The 25,294-nt window shown below is 43.6% G+C and overlaps 1 long non-coding RNA gene across 1 annotated transcript; it reads left to right on the top strand.

Annotated features, from left to right (window-relative positions):
- Nucleotides 1-1,482: 1,482 nt before the first annotated feature.
- On the top strand, nucleotides 1,483-20,461 carry LOC131509950 (uncharacterized). The gene is made up of 2 exons (XR_009260823.1): nucleotides 1,483-1,763; nucleotides 20,154-20,461. It is a non-coding gene; the product is annotated as an uncharacterized LOC131509950 (long non-coding RNA).
- The last annotated feature ends 4,833 nt before the right edge of the window (nucleotides 20,462-25,294 follow it).

The following is a 25,294-nucleotide window of genomic DNA, read 5'->3' as shown; positions in this document are numbered from 1 at the left end:
GAGGGTGGCAGGGGTGAGGGGCAGGGGTCAGGGACACAGCCCTAACACTGAGAAAAGAAAGCAAAATGAGGGCCCAGAGCCAGACTACAAGACAAAGGGAAATAGTAAAAGAGCCTGAAATTCTTCCTTAAGAATTCTTTCTTTTCAGCTGAGTGGAGCCAGGATTTCCTGTAATTATCCAATCACAGGCTGGTGTGGATATTAAGTGGGGCTTCTCCGAAAAGAAAGAAACGGAGAAGGGTGCTGGGCCGTAGTTGGGTCCTGTCTTGCCAGTGAGATAATTTCACCAGATCTCACAAGCAGCTCACCCAGGGCCGGGATGGGCCAGCCTCAGAGCTCCTCCATTACTGCCCGCAACTTCCCAGGGGGCAAAAACGGTCTTCTAGGACCTTGCCAGTCCATAAACCAGAACGATTAGTGTGCAACGCTCACAAGTCGGCTCTGCTTTGGGTTGACATGGCAACACAGCCTTAGCTTCTCTCTGTTTTCCAAGTTTCTGTGCTAATCCGTTGAAAAGGAGCAGCTCTCGTATGTACAAGAAGGGGTGAAAAACGGAGACAATCTTTCTTCAGCTATAATGGAAGCAGAATGAGAGTAGGAGAGGGAGAGGAAGCAACATGGGCCAAAGAAGAGGAGATCTAAATAAAACCCAGGGCCCAGTAAGGCCACCTCAAGAAGATGGCAAGAGATATAAACATGGGTGAAAAGGATCGGAGTCACTGAAAACCAAAGGAAGAGCAACCACAGTGAGGAAGAGGCTCGAGGTGCTGTCATAAGTGTTCCAGACCTCCTGGAATTGATGGTTTGGCACGATGAAGTCAGGGGCCAAACCGGCGGCCAAAAGTGTTGACAACTGTATTATTCCTGGGTTTCCACCAGCTCATGGGATTCATGTTACAAAGCATCCAACCACACACCCCAACTTCCTGCCCAGTAGGGAACATGCCCACCTGCCAACTGCCCACCGTTGTAGTAAGAAAGGCCTTCACCCATGCATTTCTCTCACTCTTTCTGCCTCCCGATCAATCCCGGGGCTTCCCCAGGCAGACCTGCATGGGGTGGTATGGCCCCTTCTCTTGAGAAAAGTGAGTAATAAATTCTTCTTTCCAAGGCGGTTATCTCTGTGTCTGTCATTGTATCATCCCCGATGAAAACAAAGTGAGGGTATATCTAAAATAGCTACAAAACATCATCCTGGATCCTCAATAGCGTGTGTGCTTCCAAACTGTGCTGGCACCACAGTGGGCTGTGAGATAGACTTTGCGCTCCCACCCTATGTGATTTTGAAGGCAAAGTGTACAAACCAGCTAATTGTGATAACAGCCAACCTTGTCTGATGACCTGCAAACAATGAGTGTTTCACATGGCTCTGCTCATTTCGCCCTCAACCAGCTCTACGCGGTAAGTACCATCATCACTCCCTTTTTACACAGGAGCAAACTGACTCAGAGAGGGTGAGGAAGGAGTTCAAGATGATTCAGCTCGTGGGCAACGGAGCTCAGAGGCAGTCTGGCTCCAGTGGCTGGGTTTTTAATGTTATGTTTGTATTATATTGGCTGTTCCCTCAATCCCACCTGCTACACCTTTACATCTTGACTGCCAGCTAGTCATGGGCGTCAACAGATATTTGCCGAGGACCAAATGCATACAGTGCATGACCCCAGGCACCAGGAGTACCCGACTAGAAGAAAAATAAGCCCTGCCAGGTCTTGGGGAACAAAATGAAAATACAACAGTCCAAGGGAGCTTCCGGTACGAACCAGGTAATAGACAACAGGAAGATGAGGGGGTGGGGGAATTCCAGGCTTTGTGAGGAGCCGAAGGAAGGCACACGGGGCAACAGAGGAGATAGGAGAAGGCTGGGGCCATTGAGCACGTTATTCCACGGGGTCTCGGAGTCTAGTGTCCCAGGATGGATGGAGGGCTCTCTGGTCAGGATTAACAGTGTTAGAGAAATAGCATAAAGGCACTGGTGAAGTTCTTGCCCTCCGTCTTTATTCCAAGTCCTAGTAGGGGTTTTAGAAACTGCTGTTATGTAGTGAGCTTTTAATGATTTGGATTACTAACACTATGTGCTAGTGTTCTATTTGTCAGTATACCTTTTATTTTAAGCAATTTTACTGTTAATTTTCAGGTTTTACTGGGAGAATAAAAAATATTGAAGAAAATAGAAAATATGTACAGGTATTAAAAAGGAATATTCTAGGGGTGCCTCAGTGACTCAGTTGGTTGAGCGTCCAACTCTTGGTTTCAGCTTAGGTCATGATCTCATGGTTCATGGATTGGACCCCGGGCTGGGCTCCATGCAGACAGCATGGAGCCTGCTTGGGATTCTCTCTCTTTTCTCTCTCTTTCAAGTAAGTAAGTAAATAAATGAACTCTAAAAAAAAGGAATATTCTAAATGACATATAAGCCTACCAGCTGGAGATAATGATTTTTTTTTTTTTTGGTATAAGCTAGATTTGCAGATGTTTACACACACACACACACACACACACACACGTATATAATATACGTATATCGTAAGTATATTTTTATACACGTGTATACTCATTTAAGCATTTAGGTGTGTGTACTTACATGAGGGTACTCATATTATATATAATTCATTTACCAGCAGATTGTTTCTATGCCAATAAATTTTATATACACACATATAAAAATGGTTTTGACTTACAGCTATATGATTATACCATGATTTTTTGGATAGTTTACTTGCTTTCTGTTTTTAGGTATTATAAGCAATTAACATTTTTGGACACATTTCTGAGCCCTTGTCTGATTATTCAGTAGATTTTATAATTAGATGAAAAATGTTCCTCAGACTTCTTTTTTCTTTGTTATTTTCGATACTTCCTCTTCGTCTCTACACATCTGTTGAGCATAATTTTCTCTTTGGCCAATTTTCTCGTACAGTCTCACTTGAAAAATAACTTTACAACTCTCCCACGAAGAAGGACTCCAAATAATTTATGTAGACATTCTGCCCTCAAGGAGGGAGAGCAGGACTCCCCACTCCTTAAATGTGGGCTGTATACAGGGGGTTCCCTCTGAAAAGCGCTATATGGAAAAGTGGGGCCAAGAGGAACCTAAAGAGATATGTAACTAAATGTCATCTGCTGTCCTGGAGCTTTAGGTAAAACGAAGACAATCTGAATAAAGTAAAGACATTAGGTTAAGAAAAAAAAAAAAAGACAGGGGTGCCTGGGTGGCTCCATTAAGCATCTGACTCTTGATCTTGGCTCAGGTCACGACCCCACGGTTTGTGATACTGACAGTGCAGAGCCTGCTTGGGATTCTTTCTCCTTCTCTCTCTCTCTCTCTGCACCCTCCCCCTCTCTAAGAGAAAGAAATAAACTTTTAAAAAAAGACAGAGCGAGACATTAGTAAAAACTAAGACAACAGGATTAGAGTACGGACTTTAGTTAATTACAATACATCAATATTGATTCATTAGCTGTAACAAATGCACCATACTAATTAAAATATTAGCAAATGGGAGACTTGGCACCTGGTATATCAGAACCCTCTGTTCTATCTGTTCCATTTGTCTGTTAAAAAAAAAAAAAGCTTTCTAAATATAAAGTCTATTAAAAATGAGCGGAAGTGCACTCTCTACATGGCTAGAGAACAGTGTTATTTCAAAGCTGTCTAAAAACCCAAAAGTAGAAATGTGGACTGAACCTCAGGCTACCAGAGGCCTCCTTGGGCCCTCCCGGGGTGGTTCTGTAGGGAAGGGACGTGCTGAGGCCAGTCCTCGACCCAGAGGGAGAGCTCAAGGTACAGGAACCACTCCCTCTTTCTTAACTTTACTTCATTCCATTACCTTTTCCCGAGTCCAGATTTTGTTAAGATTAGAGGTATGTGTGTAACTTCCGAGATACTAATAAACTGAAGAAAGGCTCACCACCACAACCCCTGTCATCATCAACCACCACTTAAGTTCAAAACAAGCACTCCTACAAATCATCTTCCCTGGAGAGAGCCTTTTCTGAAATTCCAACCCTGCTTGAATCCTACGTACCCATTCTAGAAGCTCCACATTCTTTCTGGTGACACCGACAACGAAAAGAATTTTCAAAATAGAGTCAAACACCACCATCCGGACCACTGCCAACAATTCCAAAGAGTCACCGCCCTGCACCAGGTTTCTCTGTGTTGATTTTACCAACTCCTTCACAAGCTGAAGCCTTTAAGGGTGGAATGTCACCCTGAGCGGCTAACTGTGCAAAAGAAAATCTTGAACCGGGGGCGCCTGGGTGGCTCAGCTGGTTAAGCGTGTGCTTCAGCTCAGGTCATGATCCCCAAGTTCACGGGTTTGAGCCCCGTGTCGGGCTCTGTGCCGACAGCTCGGAGCCTGGAGCCTGCTTCGGATTCTGTGTCTCCCTCTCTCTCTGCCCCTTCCCTGCTTGTGTTCTCTCCCTTTGTCAAAAATAAACAAATACTAAAAAGAAAAAGAAAACCTTGGAACCAGATTCAACTCTCAGAGGGGTGAAAGCAGAGAATACCACAGTAGAAGGACACCATTTATTCTCGCTCTCCTGTCACAGCAAATGACAGCAAGAGGCTACCTATTACCATTACTAATCGGTACACTATACAAAGCACACCAGTAAGTGAAATGTTTTTTCTTTGCAGGGAAGTCAATTTTTTAAAATATCGGTCATTTAGACTACTTCTAATAAAACTGGCTAATATCTACTGAGCGCTTACTATGTGGCAGGCTCTAAGCATGAAGTGTTTATTAACTCGTTAATTACCATGCAGGTCTATGACGCGGTTGCTATTCTTATTCCCATTTTACAGATGGAACTGAGAGGTAGAGAAGTAACTTACACGAAGTCACACGGGAGGGAGAAATCACACCATGACAGTTTAATTCCAGACCCCATCCTCTTTACCTCCGTACTGTATAATACCCATGTATCCTTACACACAATTATGTGTACGTATGCACCTGTACATATAAGCATATATGTGCATACGTTTGTATGAATACACAGATGCCTACCTTTACTGTAAAACAGTGAAATTAATACACTGTTAAATTTTTCATTAGAACAAGTTCTGTTTCAACTGCTCCTCAAATGAAAATCATTGATTTTTAAAGGGTCAGAATGACATTTGTAGGTAACACTGTATATCCAAGACAAAAGAAAAAAAACGGTTTGGCACTTAAAGATGATTTCTTAAGTAAAATGCAATTTTCATATCAGTTTTAGCAGATAGAAGCCTTTGAAGATTTTTTAAATGTTATTTGGAAGAAGGGACCTCTCCCTTAGGACAACTATTACCAGAGATACAATATTTAAGTACCCTTGGAAAATTTGAAATCCCTTTGGAGTTGGAGCAAAGTGGGTTTCTCTAATGAATGCTATTTCTGATTCCTCCAAGAAAAATAATAAAGGCCAGATTGATTTTCTTTTGCAGGGACCGAGTAGGCTTTCTTCAACCTCACACACAGGTAGCAGACCTTTGACTTGGTATTTCGAGTCTGTAGGTCACAGACACGTCATTTTCATGAGTGCATGCATAAGTAACCCGAGAAATGGATGTTGCTGGCATTTTGAAGCCTCTTTTTAAAGATTAGTTCTAAAATGACATATAATTTCAAATAACTTTAAAGTCCAGCAGAATTATTTTATTTCTGTACCACAATCCCCTAAGTGAGGACAGGCCCCACTTGCAGTGGTCAAAAGAACCTTAGAACCATTTTCCCCCCGGAAATTAGAACCACGGCCAAGCACGAGAGCTGGAGTGCCGTGGTCCTAGGAGAAGGCTGATCGAAAGAACAGATACGACGAAGATTAGAGAGAGTCTGAGATAAACAGAGCCCGTGAGGTTATTGGAGGGTCATAGGCTGAAATGGTCCCAGGGTGGCTGAAATCCTCCTGAGGGGTGCCTATCGCAAAACCGCAGGTTTCCCCTCCATGATTAGGAGGACGGCTTTTGTTCATGTTACCATGGTGATGCCAAGACTGATTCAAAGGGAGTTTTCTGAAGTGCTGTGTGTTCTGTATCTGTGTTTTTCTCTATGTGTGTGGATCCGGGGTGATGCACACGTGTGCACGCATGCACATACAAGCCAAATCCAATCACAGATTCTTTTGCTGGGTAGAAATTTCACTCTATTGTTGACCTAATTTGAATCTTTCTTCTTGTGAGAGGGTCATGAGTTGGAGGAAGGAAGATTTTCTGTGACACAGAAATTGTCATTGTAACTATAGGCCTCCCCGAGGCAAAGTTCCCTCTTCCAAGACTAGAGGTGAAATACAGGGTGGAGAGAGGTGCTAGGTGAAGTAGAGAACCAACTTAAGGCTTTTTCTTTTTCCCTTTTTTTTTGGTTGGGGGTAAAGTCCATTGGAAGTTGAGTAAGTCAGAGACATCCTTCAATGTCTGGGTAAGTGTTCCTAAAAGGAAATATTATAAAGAGGTGGATGAGATCCATCCACTCTTAATTTCTCTTTTGGTTAATGGAATCATCCAGTTGCCTAACTGAAATCCTCATGTATTTTGCCTTTGTCCCTGCTCCCGTCCCCAGTATTACCAGCCAGCCAGATGCTCAAATAAACCCCGGTTATTCTTGCCTCCTCCCCTTATCTAGCTTCCATATACGTTCAGTCTCTAAGTCCAGGGTAGTTTCTTGTCATAGCCTCTTAATTCAAACTTCTCTACATTCTCATAATCAGAGCATTACTGCAAATCCTCATCAACTCTACTAGGACTACTGCAGTGGCCTCTCCATGAACTTCTGTACTCCTGCTATTCCCTAAGCCGTCACTCACATGGCCACTAGATATATTGTTCTGAAAGAGATACAGTCTTGTCACTACTTTACTCTACAACATCCTTGGCGGAACATTCGAGGCCCTCCACCATCATAGTCTGGGGCGTTTCTCCAATTATAATGGAGAGGCCAGCTGAGGTCAACATGCCACTTTGAGACTTAGCCAAAATTTAGCTTGAGGCCCTATCCTGGTTTATGAGGAAGGTTAACAATTCTCCCTAAGATTTTTCCGAATTTCTAGGGCTTCTATTCTCTTGGTCTGGACTCCTTATAGCTGATTCATGACATTAACGCATCATACTGAGAGCTTATTTTGTGGGAGGCACCGCAGTAAATATTTTACACACATTTTTTCATCTAACACTCACAACAACCCAATGAGGTTGTAGCTGCTATTCATCATGTTTTGTGGACAAGGACACTGAGGTTTGGGAAGAAACATGTCCAAAGGTACCAAGACAATAAGTGAAAAGAAAGTGGGCAGTCAGGTGTATCTGACTCTACCATTACTCTACGTTCTTTCTTCATATTTTGACCATTCACGTATTCAATGAGTGCCTCTTGCATCAGGTACCATGCTACGAATGGGGGCAGATGTTGGGAAGAGTAAAAAATGAACCTGCTCCTAGAAGGAAACAGGATTCAGCAGGATATTACAGCATCTCAAGAGCAAAGGGAGCCCCAAATGCAAACTGCTCTGAGCCAGCGTCGCCCAGCTCCAGAGTCTTAGGCTCCTCCCTGTTCTTCCCTCGGCAGCCACGATCTCTCCTAATGCCCCATCTTCTCTCCACGTTCATCCAGCTTTCTCTTCCAATACACCAGCAACTGTACTCCACCTTAGGTGGGCCGGTTTGTCCTGCAAATATGCCAGAACATTCCCACCTGTCTGGCTGTAATCACCCTGATGTGTCCCTGCTTAGAATATTTCCTGCCTCCCTCGGTTCTATTCTTCAGCACCCATCTCCAATCCCACCTCCTCCAAGAAGCCTTTCTAGATGATTCCTGACGTCAATGATCTCTCCTGTTCAGGTATTGACTTAACACATTTTGTTTAATCCATTTTGGCTGCCTGTTATTTTCTATTTGGCCTCCAACCCACTGCTTTGTTGTCAGGCCTTTTCCTGACAGGCCTTTTCCTCCTTGGGACCCTCTGCAAAATTTCACCCCTTTTCGGTGGGAAGACAGCCCAGCACCTCACTCAACAGGGGAGGCTGTTCAGCTGAACAAGGCCAAATCTGAATCCCAATATCCCTATTAGCTGTGTGTCTTGGAACGTTTAGGCAACGTCACCAAGTCTCAGTTTCTTTATCTCTAAAATGATGATAGTAATGGAGTCTACCTCTTAGAGCTGACATGTAGATTAATGTGTGTAAAACGTGAGAACAAGTTAAGAGACACACATACTGGATACACAAAGGATGGACTCATGGTATGAGATGATAATCACTATGTGTACGTTGCAGAGAAAGTCATGAAAATATAAAGCCCAAGTTACATCACAATCTGGAGTGAGAGATCTCCAAACATAGAAGCAAAGGAAAACATGTGACCATGAGCAAAATTTCGTTGTTTGGATTCATAATCATTTGAAAGGCTCAGATGAGCTATGCACAAAATATAGGGGTCACCTGGGCTCCCTTGTTTGAGCCACGTGTGCTTCTCACAGATTCCGAGAAGTCCACTGCTGTCCCCGAGACTTCTCTCAGTTCCTTGGGGACTTAGGTGTTCGTGAATCACCATGGCCCTGAATTCCCAGGTCTGGATCAATCTTCTGCCACCTCAGTTCCCATGCCTTCTCGGTGTTTTCTTAATTTCCTTTGAATGAACCTCTTACACAACCAGGGCACTTACTGAAAGTCTTGAAGAAGATGTGTACAGAGATAGACGTAACAGAAGATTTCTATCGCTGAAACTCAAACCACTAAAAACCTAACACTAGAAAATCCTATTCTTTTTTTTTTAAGTTTATTTATTTTGAGAAAGAGAGTGGGAGAGAGAGCATGAGTGGGGGAGGGGCAGAGAGAAAGAGAGGGAGAGAGAGACTACCAAGCAGGCTCCATGCTGTCAGCACAGAGCCCAACGTGGGGTTTGGAACTCACAAACTATGAGAACACGACCTGAGCCAAAATCAACAGTCAAATGCTCACCCAGCTGAGCCACCCAGGTGCCCCAGCCTTACCTTTTCCTTTGTAAACTCATCAAGGTATTTTTTTTTCAAACAGAGACAGTTATCTTTCTAAGAGGAACTCCGGTCCCTGATACTACTCCATTTATTAAAACTTACCACATCTAAACGAATGAAGTTATCCATCCTAATCAAACACTGACATTTCTGCTACTAACTGTCATTTGGGACACAACTAGGCCACTTTTGACACATCTATAAAATGAGGTGACTGAGGGGCGCCTGGGTGACTCAGTCAGTGAGCATCTGACTCTTGATTTTGGCTCAGGTCATGATCCCAGGGTTGTCGGATCAAGCCTCATGTTGGGCTCTGTGCTGAGCAGGGAGCTTACCTAAGATTCTCTCTCTCTCTTTCCTTCTGCCCCTCTCATCCACGCATGCTCTCTTTTTCTCTCTAAAAAATAAAAACAAAATAAAACAAGCTGATAGAGAGGATAGCTGGTGTCTACCCCATCACAGGTGGCAAGGATACAGCTGAATGATGTGAAAGTGACTACATCTGAACAAAAGCAGCTGGGGAGCCCACATCTCCCTCAAATATAGAATCATGAAGGTACAGAATTCTTCACAGTAAATCAGAAACAAGCCCATGGTTTAAATTCGTAGACAACCCACTCAAGAGGAATGTGCTCTTATCTAGCCCTCAAGAGAAAAGTTATCAATGAAGTGACCTCAGCAGTTAGATCAACACATTTTTATGATGTCATGAAGTTTCTTTGGAAGAGGGAGTGGCTGAGCTCACCGGTTCGACCTCAGTCTCTCCTGAGGATGTTGGATGGAAGTCATCTGAAGGCTTGGCTGTGGTGGGAGGGCCTGCTTCCAAGATGGCTCCTTCATGTGGCTACTGGCCATAGGACTCAGTTCCTTGCAGGTTCTTGGTATAAGTCCCTCACCACACAGACTCCTTCATAGGACCACTTAAATGTTCTCTTGATATGGCTATTGACTTCCCTGAGACTGAGGGACAAGAGGGGGTAGGGGAACTATAACTTTCCTGATTTAGTTTCAAAAGTCTCATGCCATATTTCATTAGTTAGAATCAAGTCACCTAATCCAACCCACACTCAAGGGAGTGGGAATTAGGCTCCATTTTTTAAAGTGAATTTAGGGAGTATGGGCATATTTAAAAGCACTGTGAGAAGGATACCTTTAACCTCATAGGACCACCTAGAGATAACTTCAGGTGAAAACTGCATCATACACTACAAAATTTAGGGAGGACTCCTTCTCTTCTCTCTCTCTCATGAGTCCTTGAGGAATCCTGTCCTCGTTCTATAGGGAAAAATCTGACAGAGATGGATAGGAGACAGGATGGAGGAGAATGTGAATATGGCACATGCTGATTTTTACTATTCTATGCCATCCAGAATTATGTCAGAGCAGAGTGAGATTAATTGGGGAATTAAATCTCTTTTCTTGTTCTACTCTTCCCTCCGCCCCCCAAACCCTTCTCCTTAGCCATGGAGGCTATCAACTGACACACAGTGTTTTTTCCTCCATTATTCTTCACGCTAAGGACCCATTAAGCAGTATTGATGCTTCCAGGGATCAAACAATCAATCATTTCTTTCTCTGAAACGGGGCCAGAGTGATCACACGTTTTGCTCTGCTTGATAAAGGCTATGGCTGGGGAGCTATAGTACACACATGATAAAAATACTTTCCAATGGATACATAGCTATTATTAGAGCTGGTATTTACTTAAATGGTTTGTGTTACCATATTGCATTTACTGTATTGAGTCAAAGAAGGAATGTTTAGTTCCAAAAACAGATTTCTTTTTTTGAGGCTGGTAAGCTGCTCTGATTTACATCTATAGTTTACAGTCACTGTTTCCTCCTCCTAGAAAAAAAATATTCCTCCCTTGATTTGTTTCACGTATTCATTTAAAGCAAAGAATTCTAGTTTTCAACAAAGACCTAAAATCAGAACTCTATATGTTAAAAAAAAAAAAGGATCTAGCCTAATAGGTTAATTCATAGATGTTTGCCAAAGACCTTAAGTATTTCATGAAATAAGGTCTCCAATTAGATGCGGCTGGCCAAAGGAATTTTTTTCCAGAGCAGTGATGGCTAGATCAGATTCAGTCATGATTTCAAGGATGAACCAAGAGACAGAGGACCCAGACTTAGGAAGGTAATGCTGACCTTTCTTATGGGAATTGCGTCAGGTTTCTGCTCTCACTTCCAACTACTGCATTTAATACCATTTTTAAAACGAAGTAGGTCACTTGCTAAGTCAAAGGGTCTTCATGTTGTTTCATATGTGAAATCTCATTTATGTTAATAGGGACTGAAGCTATCAACCTAGCTCCAGATGTGGAGCAAAAGAAGGAAGGAAAGAATGGAAGAGCATGGAAGGACTTGTGGAATCTGTCTGGACCCCTTTGACGACTGTAGCCCCTGAGATAGAAGTCTAGAGGGGGAGTGAGGGTAATGGGGCACTCCAATGAACGAAGACCACCCAAAGATGATAGTGTCCTTCCAATAGCACCATCACCGTATCTGGTGTGAAGGGGAGACTCATTATGTATTTTGTGAGCAACATAACTTAGATCAGTTTGGGAGGAATTAAGAGGGTATTTGAGCTAGGTCCCAAAAGATAAATGTATTACTCCCCAAGCATAAGTTAGGTACCTTGGAGAAACCTCAGCTATTCCAGGAATTAGGAGTAGACGTCGTTCCTGCAGGAAAAATAACAACATTTTGGAATTTCATAGAGTTACCCCTACCCCCACCCCACCACACATATCCCTCACCAAATTTCAACCCTGTAAAAACGTTTATTATTTAAGGATAACAACCCTGCAGAGGCTCTTGAGAGAGAATATGACAAAGACAGAAAAATAGGAAGAAAACCAAAAACAACCATAAGGACTTTACCTAGGAACGGACATTATAAACATTTTGCCTTATTTCCCCCCAGTTCTTTTTAATTTTTTTTTTAATTTTTTTTTTAACGTTTATTTATTTTTCAGACAGAGAGAGCCACAGCATGAACGGGGTAGGGGCAGAGAGAGAGGGAAACACAGAATCGGAAGCAGGCTCCAGGCTCTGAGCCATCAGCCCAGAGCCCGACGCGGGGCTTGAACCCGCGGACCGCGAGATCGTGACCTGAGCTGAAGTTGGACGCTTAACCGACTGAGCCACCCAGGCGCCCCCCCCCCCCCAGTTCTTTTTTAAAGCACCTTGTTACACAGCAAGGACAATACTACAAGTAAGCCTTTGCCTCCTGCTTTTTACAATTAAAAAAAATTTACACTTTATCCTGACTAAAAAGCGGATACACGTTCCCTGTAGAAGATCTGAAAACCACTAGAGAAACACAAAGAAGTGAAAAATCACCAGGAATTTTCTTGCCTTGCATCATCACCGTTAATATTGTGGTGGCCTTCCAGGATTTTATTTTTTTCTGGTCCTTAACAAACCTGTAGATTCACATAAGAGAGTAGGGTCATTCCTTAAGGGTTCAAGTACCATTTACCCAAGGTGTGAGTGCAAACCCCCTGGAAAAGTCAAGTAGTTTAAGTGCAGTGGAGTGGCTTTCTTGGCGGGGATGTGAAGTATTATCCGGAAACAAAGATGTCTCTAGGGTTGCAACTGGTCTGCTCCTCCCAGGTGGGATCCTTTGTGTCCCCACTTTGAGAGAAGGGCTGGGCCAAGGACAGGACAGTGGAACAGAAGAGACAATGCAGGAATGAACATGCGAGGCTAAGAGGCAGCTTGAAGTGTGATGAGGGCTGCTGTCACTAATTCTCATTCGATGCCTCTGCTACCAAAAATTCTATTTAGCTAATAAAGTTTATATTGAACAACAGCAAAATTACACTGACCAACGGCTCCTGTTTTTCTCCCAGGGGACCCTCCCTATTTCTCCAAGCGAGGATCACACAGATTATTGCCAGGAGGAATTCAACGCAAAGGTCTCACAAGAGCAGAAATAGAAACCAAATGCTGATTAATCTGGATTTCACGTTTCACCGAAATACAGTTGTATTACGATAGTTTCCAGGAGGCGTGGCGGTGCAGAAAAGGCACCATTGCAACTCTCCCACGCGTTTTCTGTGACCATGGGAAAGTCGCTTGCTCGTCCGGCGGTCTGGATTTATCTCAGTAGAGCCACGGTTGCTGATGCCTTCTCTGCATGTACCTATGGCTCACAGCGGCTGACCATGCAAAGAGCCTTTCACACACAAGGGTATTAATGTTTGTTCATTCCTTGTTTTACATTCACGGACTGCCTCGCACAAGAGCAGGTGTGATGTGCCGTGGGGTCATGTGTACCTGTGTCACCGCGGGTTAGTTTTAACATGGAGAACAATTATGGTCTTTTTCGCTCATTGCCGGTCTACAGAATTGGAGACAGAAGGAAAAAAGGGATTTAAGGTAGGGAAGATGTTTTAGCTATTTATATTCAGTAAAAGAAAATTTGAACTGGGAGGGGGGGATGGGTGACAGGCATGAAAGGGATTAAGAGTACACTCATTGTGATGCGCACAGAGGAATATACAGAACTGTTAAATCACTATCTTGTACGCCTGCATGTTCACAATCCTGGAGTTGAAACTAAAAACTTAATAAAAAAAGAAAAGAAAAACAAGAAAACCTGATTACAGATGTAACGAACCTTTGTCATTACAAAGTAAAAGAATACATAAGTATGTGAAATAAATGGCAAAGCTGGTCCCATCCGTCATCACCTCCACCTTTCCAGAAGGGACCGCTGTTACCAGTTGTGTGAAGGTGCTTCCAGCACGCTTTCTAGTCATCACAGGTGCATCAATACACACGCTGGTGTTTTCACCTGTTCTGCGCCGCACTGTGGGACATCCTTGGGCTCCTGGCCCACGGCGGCATCTCGTTTTTTCTAAACAACAGTGATAGCTTTCCCTCAGTCAGATGAACAGTAATGGGACCGACGAGTCCGAGGCGAGAAAAACATGCAGGGGCCAGGGCCTCACCTTCTATCAGAGGAACTAGAAGCAAATAAACGTATGAAGCTCTTGCAAGACTGATTAACTTCATCTGCAAAAAGGGCAAAAGAAGACCCCCTCCCCCTCCCACCATGGCATTTCCGTGAAGCCCAGGGAGTTAATATACATCAAAGTCTCTCACAAACTGTAAAGCAAAACCCGGCACTGCCTTCTACGTAGCCCCGTGCGTGCGTGCGTGTGTGCGTGAGTGCGGGGTAAGGCAGGGAAAGAGGAGGGCTGATATTAAAGCAGGCACATTGTAACTGTTTAGATGCCACATGGTAATGTTTACCGCCAAAGTTCTGGGCGATTCCGTGATGAAAAAGTCATGACAACTCGGTCTATACCAAAACTGATTGCCTTAGTATTTCACATTTAGTCAGCTCCATATTGATAGAACTTCAAAGACCTTTGTTCTATTTTTTAGGATGGTCTGTTGCTCATGTAGGTAGAAAGCATGGGGTTTAGAAGGCTCTTCTTTATTAATCAAGAGGAAACAGCAAAAGGCTATTTTCCTGTCTGCCTTATGGAGATAAGACTGAAACGAAGCTGGGGTCTTTTTTCAGTACCCTTCAGAGAGGTGGGCTGGCAAAGGACCCAGATAACTTAATAAATGGTTAACGCCAGTGAGAGGGGGGAAGATAAGAGCCTGAAGGAAAAGTCATCCGTAGGTCAGATTAATAAGGGCCCTATCTGTGCTCTCTCATGCAATAGTGACCAAGGCATCAAGCTTCTTATTAAGACAAGGCTGGGGTGCCTGGGTGGCTCAGTTGGTTAAGCTGCTGACTCTTGGTTTCAGCTCAGGTCATGATCTCGTGGTTTCACGGGTTTGAGCCTCGCATGGGGCTCCACACTTACAGCGCAGAGCCTGCTTGTAATTCTCTGTCTCCCTTCCTCTCTACCCCTCTTCCACTCGCGCTGTCTCTGTCTCTCTCAAAATAAAGAAATAAATAAAAATTAAAAAAAAATCCTTTGAAAAGCTGGGATTTCCAGCTTTTCTTTAAAGGAAAAAAAAAAGACCAGGCCATTCCAAGATAGATTTGACTTTGCCTTCAGAATGGCCTACACCCCTATTTCCAGGTCATGGGCTCATTTGCCCATGACACCCGCCAATGTTTCCTCAGACTTTATATTGAATTTGGCATTGAAAAAAAGACCAAGATAGGAGCGCCTGGCTGGCTCAGTGGGTGAAGTTTGTGACTCTTGATCTCAGGGTCATGAATTCGAGCCCCACGTTGGGCATATAGATTACTAACAGAGTAATAACAACAATAATAAGACCAGGACACAAAACTAGGGCCTTTGAACTTTAGGAGGGAAGAAAGGAATCAGGGTGGCTTCAGTGTCCCAAGTTATTAAGGAGACGTGCTTCACATCCCACCAGGTACCAGTGTGGTTCCAGTGTCACCAGAAGGGATAGTTACTGTCACTGAGACAAACGTAATGCAATGCTGCAGAAGCACAGTGTCCACAGACACCCTCTAGGGACCTCAACTGCAGGCCAAACTAAAGGTCAGGTTAGTGTACTTGGAGATGAGCAGAGGGAATTTAGTCATCAGACAGACTGTTGGTCATGAGGTTAGTTGTCTTTGCAGTCCATTAAGGAAATTTTCAACTTTTTTGATTCTATCCTGGGAAATCAATCTTATCATATAATAACTCACTGGGTCTTTTAAAAAAATTTTTTTTTTAATTTTGAAAAAGAGAGCGTGCATGTACAAGCGGGGGAGGGGCAGAGAGAGAGAATTATTATTATTATTATTGATCAGAATGTGGTAATTGCAGGGGACTTTAACACTCCACTTACAGAAATGGATAGATCATCTAGACACATGGTCAATAAAGAAACAAGGGCCCTGAATGATACATTGGATCAGATGGACTTGACAGATATATTTAGAACTGTGCATCCCAAAGCAACAGAATATACTTTCTTCTCGAGTGCACATGGAACATTCTCCAAGATAGATCATATACTGGGTCACAAAAAAGCCCTTCATAAGTATACAAGAATTGAAATTATACCATGCATACTTTCAGACCACAATGCTATGAAGTTTGAAATCAACCACAGGAAAAAGTCTGGAAAACTTCCAAAAGCATGGAGGTTAAAGAACACCCTACTAAAGAATGAATGGGTCAACCAGGCAATTAGAGAAGAAATTAAAAAATATATGGAAACAAATGAAAATGAAAATACAACAATCCAAACGCTTTGGGATGCAGCGAAGGCAGTCCTGAGAGGAAAATACATTGCAATCCAGGCCTATCTCAAGAAACAAGAAAAATCCTAAATACAAAATCTAACAGCACACCTAAAGGAAATAGAAGCAGAAGAGCAAAGGCAGCCTAAACCCAGCAGAAGAAGAGAAATAATAAAGATCAGAGCAGAAATAAACGATATAGAATCTAAAAAAACTGTAGAGCAGATCAACGAAACCAAGAGTTGGTTTTTTGAAAAAATAAACAAAATTGACAAACCTCTAGCCAGGCTTCTCAAAAAGAAAAGGGAGATGACCCATATAGATAAAATCATGAATGAAAATGGAATTATTACAACCATTCCCTCAGAGATACAAACAATTATCAGGGAATACTATGAAAAATTATATGCCAACAAATTGGACAACCTGGAAGAAATGGACAAATTCCTAAACACCCACACGCTTCCAAAACTCAATCAGGAGGAAATAGAAAGCTTGAACAGACCCATAACCAGTGAAGAAATTGAATCGGTTATCAAAAATCTCCCAACAAATAGGAGTCCAGGACCAGATGGCTTCCCAGGGGAGTTCTACCAGACGTTTAAAGCAGAGATAATACCTATCCTTCTCAAGCTATTCCAAGAAATAGAAAGGGAAGGAAAACTTCCAGACTCATTCTATGAAGCCAGTATTACTTTGATTCCTAAACCAGACAGAGACCCAGTGAAAAAAGAGAACTACAGGTCAATATCCCTCATGAATATGGATGCAAAAATTCTCAATAAGATACTAGCAAATCGAATTCAACAGCATATAAAAGGAATTATTCACCATGATCAAGTGGGATTCATTCCTGGGATGCAGGGCTGGTTCAACATTCGCAAATCAATCAACGTGATACATCACATTAATAAAAGAAAAGATAAGAACCATATGATCCTGTCAATCGATGCAGAAAAGGCCTTTGACAAAATCCAGCACACTTTCTTAATAAAAACCCTTGAGAAAGTCAGGATAGAAGGAACATACTTAAACATCATAAAAGCCATTTATGAAAAGCCCACAGCTAACATCATCCTCAATGGGGAAAAACTGAGAGCTTTTTCCCTGAGGTCAGGAACATGACAGGGATGCCCACTCTCACCGCTGTTGTTTACCATAGTGTTGGAAGTTCTAGCATCAGCAATCAGACAACAAAAGGAAATCAAAAGCATCAAAATTGGCAAAGATGAAGTCAAGCTTTCACTTTTTGCAGATGACATGATACTATACATGGAAAATCTGATAGACTCCACCAAAAGTCTGCTAGAACTGATACATGATTCAGCAAAGTTGCAGGATACAAAATCAATGTACAGAAGTCAGTTGCATTCTTATACACTAACAATGAAGCAATAGAAAGACAAATAAAGAAACTGATCCCATTCACAATTGCACCAAGAAGCATAAAATACCTAGGAATAAACCTAACCAAAGATGTAACAGATCTGTATGCTGAAAACTATAGAAAGCTTATGAAGGTAATTGAAGAAGATATAAAGAAATGGAAAGACATTCCCTGCTCATGGATTGGAAGAATAAATATTGTCAAAATGTCAATACTACCCAAAGCTATCTACACATTCAATGCAATCCCAATCAAAATTGCACCAACATTCTTCTCGAAACTAGAACAAGCAATCCTAAAATTCATATGGAACCACAAAAGGCCCCGAATAGCCAAAGTAATTTTGAAGAAGAAGACCAAAGCAGGAGGCATCACAATCCCAGACTTCAGCCTCTACTACAAAGCTGTCATCATCAAGACAGCATGGTATTGGCACAAAAACAGACACATAGACCAATGGAATAGAATAGAAACCCCAGAACTAGACCCACAAACGTATGGCCAACTCATCTTTGACAAAGCAGGAAAGAACATCCAATGGAAAAAAGACAGTCTCTTTCACAAATGGTGCTGGGAGAACTGGACAGCAACATGCAGAAGGTTGAAACTAGACCACTTTCTCACACCATTCACAAAAATAAACTCAAAGTGGATAAAGGACCTGAATGTGAGACAGGAAACCATCCAAACCCTAGAGGAGAAAGCAGGAAAAGACCTCTCTGACCTCAGCCATAGCAATCTCCTACTCGACACATCCCCCAAGGCAAGGGAATTAAAAGCAAAAATGAATTACTGGGACCTTATGAAGATAAAAAGCTTCTGCACAGCAAAGGAAACAACCAACAAAACTAAAAGGCAACCAACGGAATGGGAAAAGATATTTGCAAATGACATATCGGACAAAGGGCTAGTATCCAAAATCTATAAAGAGCTCACCAAACTCCACACCCAAAAAACAAATAACCCAGTGAAGAAATGGGCAGAAAACATGAATAGACACTTCTCTAAAGAAGACATCCGGATGGCCAACAGGCACATGAAAAGATGCTCAACGTCGCTCCTTATCAGGAAAATACAAATCAAAACCACACTGAGATATCACCTCACGCCAGTCAGAGTGGCCAAAATGAACAAATCAGGAGACTATAGATGCTGGCGAGGATGTGGAGAAACGGGAACCCTCTTGCACTGTTGGTGGGAATGCAAATTGGTGTAGCCACTCTGGAAAACAGTGTGGACGTTCCTCAGAAAATTAAAAATAGACCTACCCTATGACCCAGCAATAGCACTGCTAGGAATTTACCCAAGGGATACAGGAGTACTGATGCATAGGGGCACTTGTACCCCAATGTTTACAGCAGCACTCTCAACAATAGCCAAATTATGGAAAGAGCCTCAATGTCCATCAACTGATGAATGGATAAAGAAATTGTGGTTTATATACACAATGGAGTACTACGTGGCAATGAGAAAGAACGAAATATGGCCCTTTGTAGCAACGTGGATGGAACTGGAGAGTGTGATGCTAAGCGAAATAAGCCATACAGAGAAAGACAGATACCATATGGTTTCACTCTTATGTGGATCCTGAGAAACTTAACAGAAACCCATAGGGGAGGGGAAGAAAAAAAAAAAGAGGTTAGAGTGGGAGAGAGCCAAAGCATAAGAGACTTAAAAACTGAGAACAAACTGAGGCTTGATGGGGGGTGGGAGAGAGGGGAGGGTGGGTGATGGGTATTGAGGAGGGCACCTTTTGGGATGAGCACTGGGTGTTGTATGGAAACCAATTTGACAATAAATTTCATATACTGAAAAAAAAAGAAAAAGAAAAAGAGAGCGTGCATGTACGAGCGGGGGAGGGGCAGAGAGAGAGAGAATTTCAAGCAATCTCCAGCCTCTTAGCAAGGAGCCTGACATAGGGCTGTATCACATGACCGTGAGATCATGACCTAAGTAGAAACCAAGAGTCAGATGCCTAACCGACTGAGCCACCAAGGCATCCTAGTAACTCACTGGATTTTAACCAAATACTGCAAATCAGCAAAATTGCCCAAGCAAATAACCGAACTTGCTAACTTGAAGCTCTCCTCCCTTTTCTTCCCTCCATTCTTATTGCTAATGAGTATTTTTTATTTCTTACCAGTTGCTGACACCTGCAGAACTCTCTAAAAATATACCGAGGCTTCCTCAACTGGGAAAATGTTTTCTTTTCCTTTTTAATTAAAAAAAATGTTTATTTTGAGAGAGAGAGAGAGGCAGACAGAGAATCCCAAGCAGCCTCTTTGCTCACACTGCAGACCCTGAATCAAGGCTCAAACCCATCAACTGCTGAGATCATGACCCCAACTGAAATCAAGAGTGTGATGCTCAATCAACTGAGCCACCTAGGCGCCCCTGGGGAGATGTTTTCTGTGAGCAAAGAGCAGCCCTTCCCATTTTGTCAGGAACAAAAATCCAGGCTCCAGAGAATTCTGCGAGCAGTAATGATATTCTCCTGCTGCTCGTGGGGCTGGCTTTAGTCCATGCTAAATTTTTTTTAGAACAGGAAAGTTTTCCTTAACTGGAGAACCATACGCTTATCACAAAATGCAAGACATTTCTCTGCTTTAATTCTCAGGTGCGTTATTTGTTCTGTTGGCTCAGGAGCAACTTCCAAACTCATTGCCGAAGTGTCCTTGGAATGAAGAAGACAAACCAGCCCATCAACCGAACAATAATTTCCACTTACGGGGGGAAAATACGTCTTGCCAATTCAGTTCACATTTTCCCAAACACATTTGTAAAACTCTTTGCCCTGAATAATCTGTGATGCACAGAGTATAAAGTAAAAGCCCCCACATGGAGTGACATACGAGGCAGAGGCAAAGCAGTTAACAGTAAGAGCAAACACAAAAATAAAACAGCATCCGTCAGGTGCCAAGTCAATCACATAGATTGTTTGTCGCAGCTCATCGTCAAAGATTAAAGCCTGGATATTTAAGGTATGGGAAAGAGGGGGTCACTTAATAATTTCAGCAAGGTGAGAAAGCGGTGTGGTGGGTTTGGGGGAAAAGAGATTTGGAGTCATACTTGGGGTCAAGTACCATATATTCTATGACTTAGCTGGGTCTCAGGAGGTCACCTGACTAGTTTCTCAGCCTCATTTCCACCTGACATAGATGAGGATAATGGAAATGATGGCTCTCCATCCACCTTGTTGGGATCTAGCAGGAAGCAAATGAGATATTGGACACGAAGTTACTGCACGGTGCTATATGAACATTGGTATTTCTAAAAAGAGGTCATATGAAAGAACAGCGGTGGGGAGTCAGCGGATGGGACTGTGGCATGTGAGAGCCCCTTCAGTCTGCCACCCACGTCCCTCATTCTAGTTCTGGGGGGCCAGGTTATCACACTTTTCCACTAGGGTGCAGGGGAGACTTTGGGGGGCATGCCACTCGGCTGTGGAGCTAGCCAAGGCCCTAGAATTTCCCTCTGGCTCAGGATGAGAGCCCTCCTTCATTGTTTTTATGGAAAACTCCGGGGTGTTTGCACTTGAAACTGTTCACTGAATTAGCGACGGACGGGGTTAAGGGCAGTTGGAGTGTTGGCTGGGGAGGTAAATGGCTTTGAGATTCTCTCAAAGAGAGAGGGGGGAAAACAGTAATCTGAAATAGTTTTGTCATAACTGTGCCTGGATACTCTGTTCCAATTACTATGGGGCTTCAGGAGAAAGTAGAGAAGGAAAAAGCACAGAGAAAATAGAAAAAGGGGAGATATTCTAGCGACAGCAAGTGTGCATTCTGACTTGGCCAAGAGACGGAGTATCACTTCCCTCCTTCTACACCTCACTTGTGTCACATACTCAGGATTCCTGAGTCCCCATGGCCATGGCTGAGCCATCAACTCAAGAGGCGTAGGAACCTAAATGCATGGACATATATACCTTATACGTGTCTTCTCCATGAGCCAAGGCCATTCCTGAGGAGGACGCCCGGGCTTTGTGGGCCAGGAAATGATTTTGTGGGTTTGAGGCCTTAAGCTGAAGTTTAAGGATCTTTCCAGTCCTAAAATGTCCATACGACATCGATTCTTGTGATCTACTCAGAGTGTGATACTGGGGCTAAGCTTTCGGCACTGGGCTTAGGTATGGGATAAGAGTGAAGTTCACTGTAGATTCAGGGCTCTCTACGAGGCTGTCACCAGAAGGAAGACCCCAAAATAGAAGCATGGGGTCCTCAGGAGATGATCTGTGAAAACCCTCCCTGCCTCTCTAATGGGATCCCCTAGACGTGTACCCCCATGCACACAAGCAGTCCCCAAGCCTGGCTGTGCACCAAGAATCATGCTGGGACCTTTATTTTAAAACTACAGATCCTCTGGTGTCCCGTCTTCTTGCTGCCTTGCCAAAATGAAGTAACTGGGTCTTGGATCTGAGAGCCTGGTGTTTTTTTTTTAATTGTCATATTAAATTATTTTTAATGTTTATTTGAGACAGACAGAGCATGAGCAGGGGAGGGGCAGAGAGAGAGGGAGACCCAGAATCCGAAGCAGGCTCCAGGCTCTGAGCTGTCCGCACAGAGCCCGATGCGGGGCTCGAACTCATGAACCAGCTGTGAGATCATGACCTGAACCGAAGTCAGATGCCCAACCGAATGAGCCACTTAGATGCCCCTATGATATTAAAGAATGAGAAATTTGAGTAAAAGAGTAGCTCTACCTCCCAAGCTAAGAACACACAATTTTTTTTTAATTTATTAAATGTTTTTAAAAGTTTATTTAATTTGAGAGAGAGAGTACAAGCAGGGGAGGAACAGAGAGAGAGAGAGAGTGAGGGAATCCCAAGGAGGCTCCACACTGTCAGCGCAGAGCCTGAGGCAGGGCTCGATCTCACCAACAGTGAGGTCATGACCTGAGCTAAAATTAAGAATCGGACGCTGGGGCGCCCGGGTGGCTCGGTCGGTTGAGCGTCCAACTTCGGCTGGGGTCATGATCTCGCGGTCCGCGGGTTCGGGCCCCGCGTCGGGCTCTGGGCTGATGGCTCGGAGCCTGGAGTTTGCTTCCGATTCTGTGTCTCCCTCTCTCTCTGCCCCTTCCCCGTTCATGCTGGGTCTCTCTCTGTCTCAAAAATAAATAAACGTTAAAAAAAAAAAAAAAAAAAAAGAATCGGACGCTGATCCGACTGAGTCATCCAGGCGCCCCAGAATTGTTTCGTTTTTTTTTCAAGTCTACTTGTAACCCCTGCCTGTGGCCATATTTATATTTAGTATTTTTGTATTTTTCATGTTATCATATAGAATCTGATTCTATTCTTATATTCTACGCTTTTCATTGAGCATTTTTCTAGTTCACCCTGGTTTTTTAGTTTACCTCCTTACTCCCCTTCCAGGTCACCACTGCTACAACATGTCACATTTTCTTGCACGCATCTCTGTGCTTATACATATAGGCTACCATACACACACGTTCTCGGCTATTGCTTCTGTTACATAAATCTCTGTATATTGCTTTATTTCCGCCTAATACATCATGGCAATTCCCCAGGTCCCTAGGTGATGACATAACTCAAAGATGCATAATGTTTCGTGGTGTATTAATTAGGGTTCTCCAGAGAAACAAAACCAACAGGATGGGGGAGAATGGGGGGGGAAGGACAGAATTTAAGCGATTGGCTCATAGGACTAAGTAAGCTTAGTCCAAAATCTGCAGAATAGGCTGGGAGGCTGGAGACCCAGGGAAGAGCTGGGGTCCAAACCCAAAGGTAGTCTGCCGGCTGAATTCTCTCTTGCTATGGGCAGTTAGTCCCTGGAGCATTAGGGAAGACGGTCACTCACATTACGGAGAGTAATCTGCTTTACTCAAAGCCCACCTGTTTGAATGCAAATCTCATCCAAAAATACCTTTGCAGAAACATCCAGAAGATGTTTGACCAAACATCTAGGCACTGTGGCCAAGACAAGCAGGCACATAGAATTAACCATCACACATGGTTAATTCACTGCCCAATTCATTCCTCTAGTGATGGACTTACAGAGTTGTTTTTTTTCTTTCTCCTATATTCATCTTGCCTCTGCAAACATGCTCATATATCAAAATCTTTTTATTTCCACAGGATAGAATCCCAGGAGATTACTGGGTCCAAGGGTATGCTTAGTTGTAATTTCAACAGATGCTGTCAGATCACTCCTGAGATGAATTTTTGGTGCTGAAAACAAACTCTTAGGGTGACTCTCGCACAGCCAGGTCAGCCCTCATCAGTGAGAACACAAAATTTAAACATTTTCCTCTTAGGCCAACGTGGAAGTGTTTACAAGAAACTTTCTCCAGGGCTGAGACCTTAAGTGTGAAGGGGTAACTGAGGCCGGCACAAGGGATGACTTCACGTTACCCACAGACATGGCGAGCGGTACCCTGGGAAGAGGGCAAGGAGCCTCGGCTATCTCTGAGAGACCCGGGTCAGGGATGGTGCAAGTTGCTTCATGTGACTTCACCGTTGCCTTTGTGACTACTGGTAATATTTTGAGAGGTTAATTCTTTCCCCCTCCCATTCTGTCCTATTCCTTGCCTTCCCTTTGTTCAAGCAAGGAGCTTAAATGAGCTAGGTGCCAATGAAGACCCTCGAAGTGGCCTGGGCAGTTTCTTGTGTTGGACGGAATTTAGGAAATTTCCGCAGTGCCAGGAGGAAGCAAGATTTCTAAGTGAAGGCGGTGGCAAAACAGGCAGGGGGAAGGGCTAGATCAAGGGCTGTGCCTAAGTTACGGGCAGCAGAAGAGAAAAGCCTGCAGATTCTGGAGCCATTTAACTATCTGGCGGAGAAGGGAACAGGGGCTGAATGTCAGGCCTTGGCTGCCTCCCCAAAGATTCCCCCTTCCAGGCATAGCACTCCCTACCCACCCCAGGCTCAGCCCGAGCCCCCAAAACTATGGCACAGCCGTGGGTTAAAACCCCAGTCAGAAGTGACATTAATCGTCTTGCCAGCAGAAAGGAAGGCTCGGAGTAGAAATCATGTTGATGTATGGCAAGGTTTCTTGACACCAGCTCCATTGATATTTTGAGCTGGGTGATTTTTTTTTTCTTTTTTTCTTTTTTTGCCGTGAGGTCCATCCTGTGCACTGTAGATGTTTAGCAACATCGTTGGCTACCCAATAAATACCAGTAGCACCACTTCCCTGCCCCCAGTTTTGGTGACCAAATGTCAGACGTTGCCAAACAGTCGCTGGAGGTGGGGTGGATGGTACCTGATTGCGATCGAAGGGAAACTAAGGAAAGGCTGTTAGTTTCGAGTTTATGAGCAGAGACTCTTGGGCGGGATAGGCCTAGACATTGTTCTCTTCCTTGGGGAAGGGAGGCCGGCTAGACATCCTCCCAGATTTGCCTCCCTGATGATGTTTTGCTTGGGCTAATTATTAAACATTACCTTTCATTCTCTGAACCACTTGTCAACAGCAGATGCCATCCAGAAATGGAAGGACCTGTATCTTAATTACACCTGCGGTGGTTAATGGGTCAGCGAGCATTTGGGGTGCCCTAAGCCCTTACTGACCTTTCCCAAGCTGGGGCCTGTCAGTTCCATGGCTGCGCCAGACTGCAATGAATGCCAGTTCTGGAAATGCTGGCTGCCCTCCAGGGCCTTTTAGTTCCACACTAATAAGCCTGATTTAGGCTTTGCATTGCAGACCAGCAACTGAGTGTTATTGCCAGCCATGGCAAATAACTGATGTCCACGGTCTTTTCAGAGCAAGCAAATGAACGTGATATTTTCCCCGCCTCCTCTCTTCT

This window comes from Neofelis nebulosa, chromosome 4 (assembly GCF_028018385.1).
Source record: "Neofelis nebulosa isolate mNeoNeb1 chromosome 4, mNeoNeb1.pri, whole genome shotgun sequence".
NCBI classification, from domain to species: Eukaryota; Metazoa; Chordata; class Mammalia; order Carnivora; family Felidae; genus Neofelis; species Neofelis nebulosa.
Note: the sequence above shows the minus strand (reverse complement) of the source record. Positions and strands in the feature narration are given on the sequence as shown.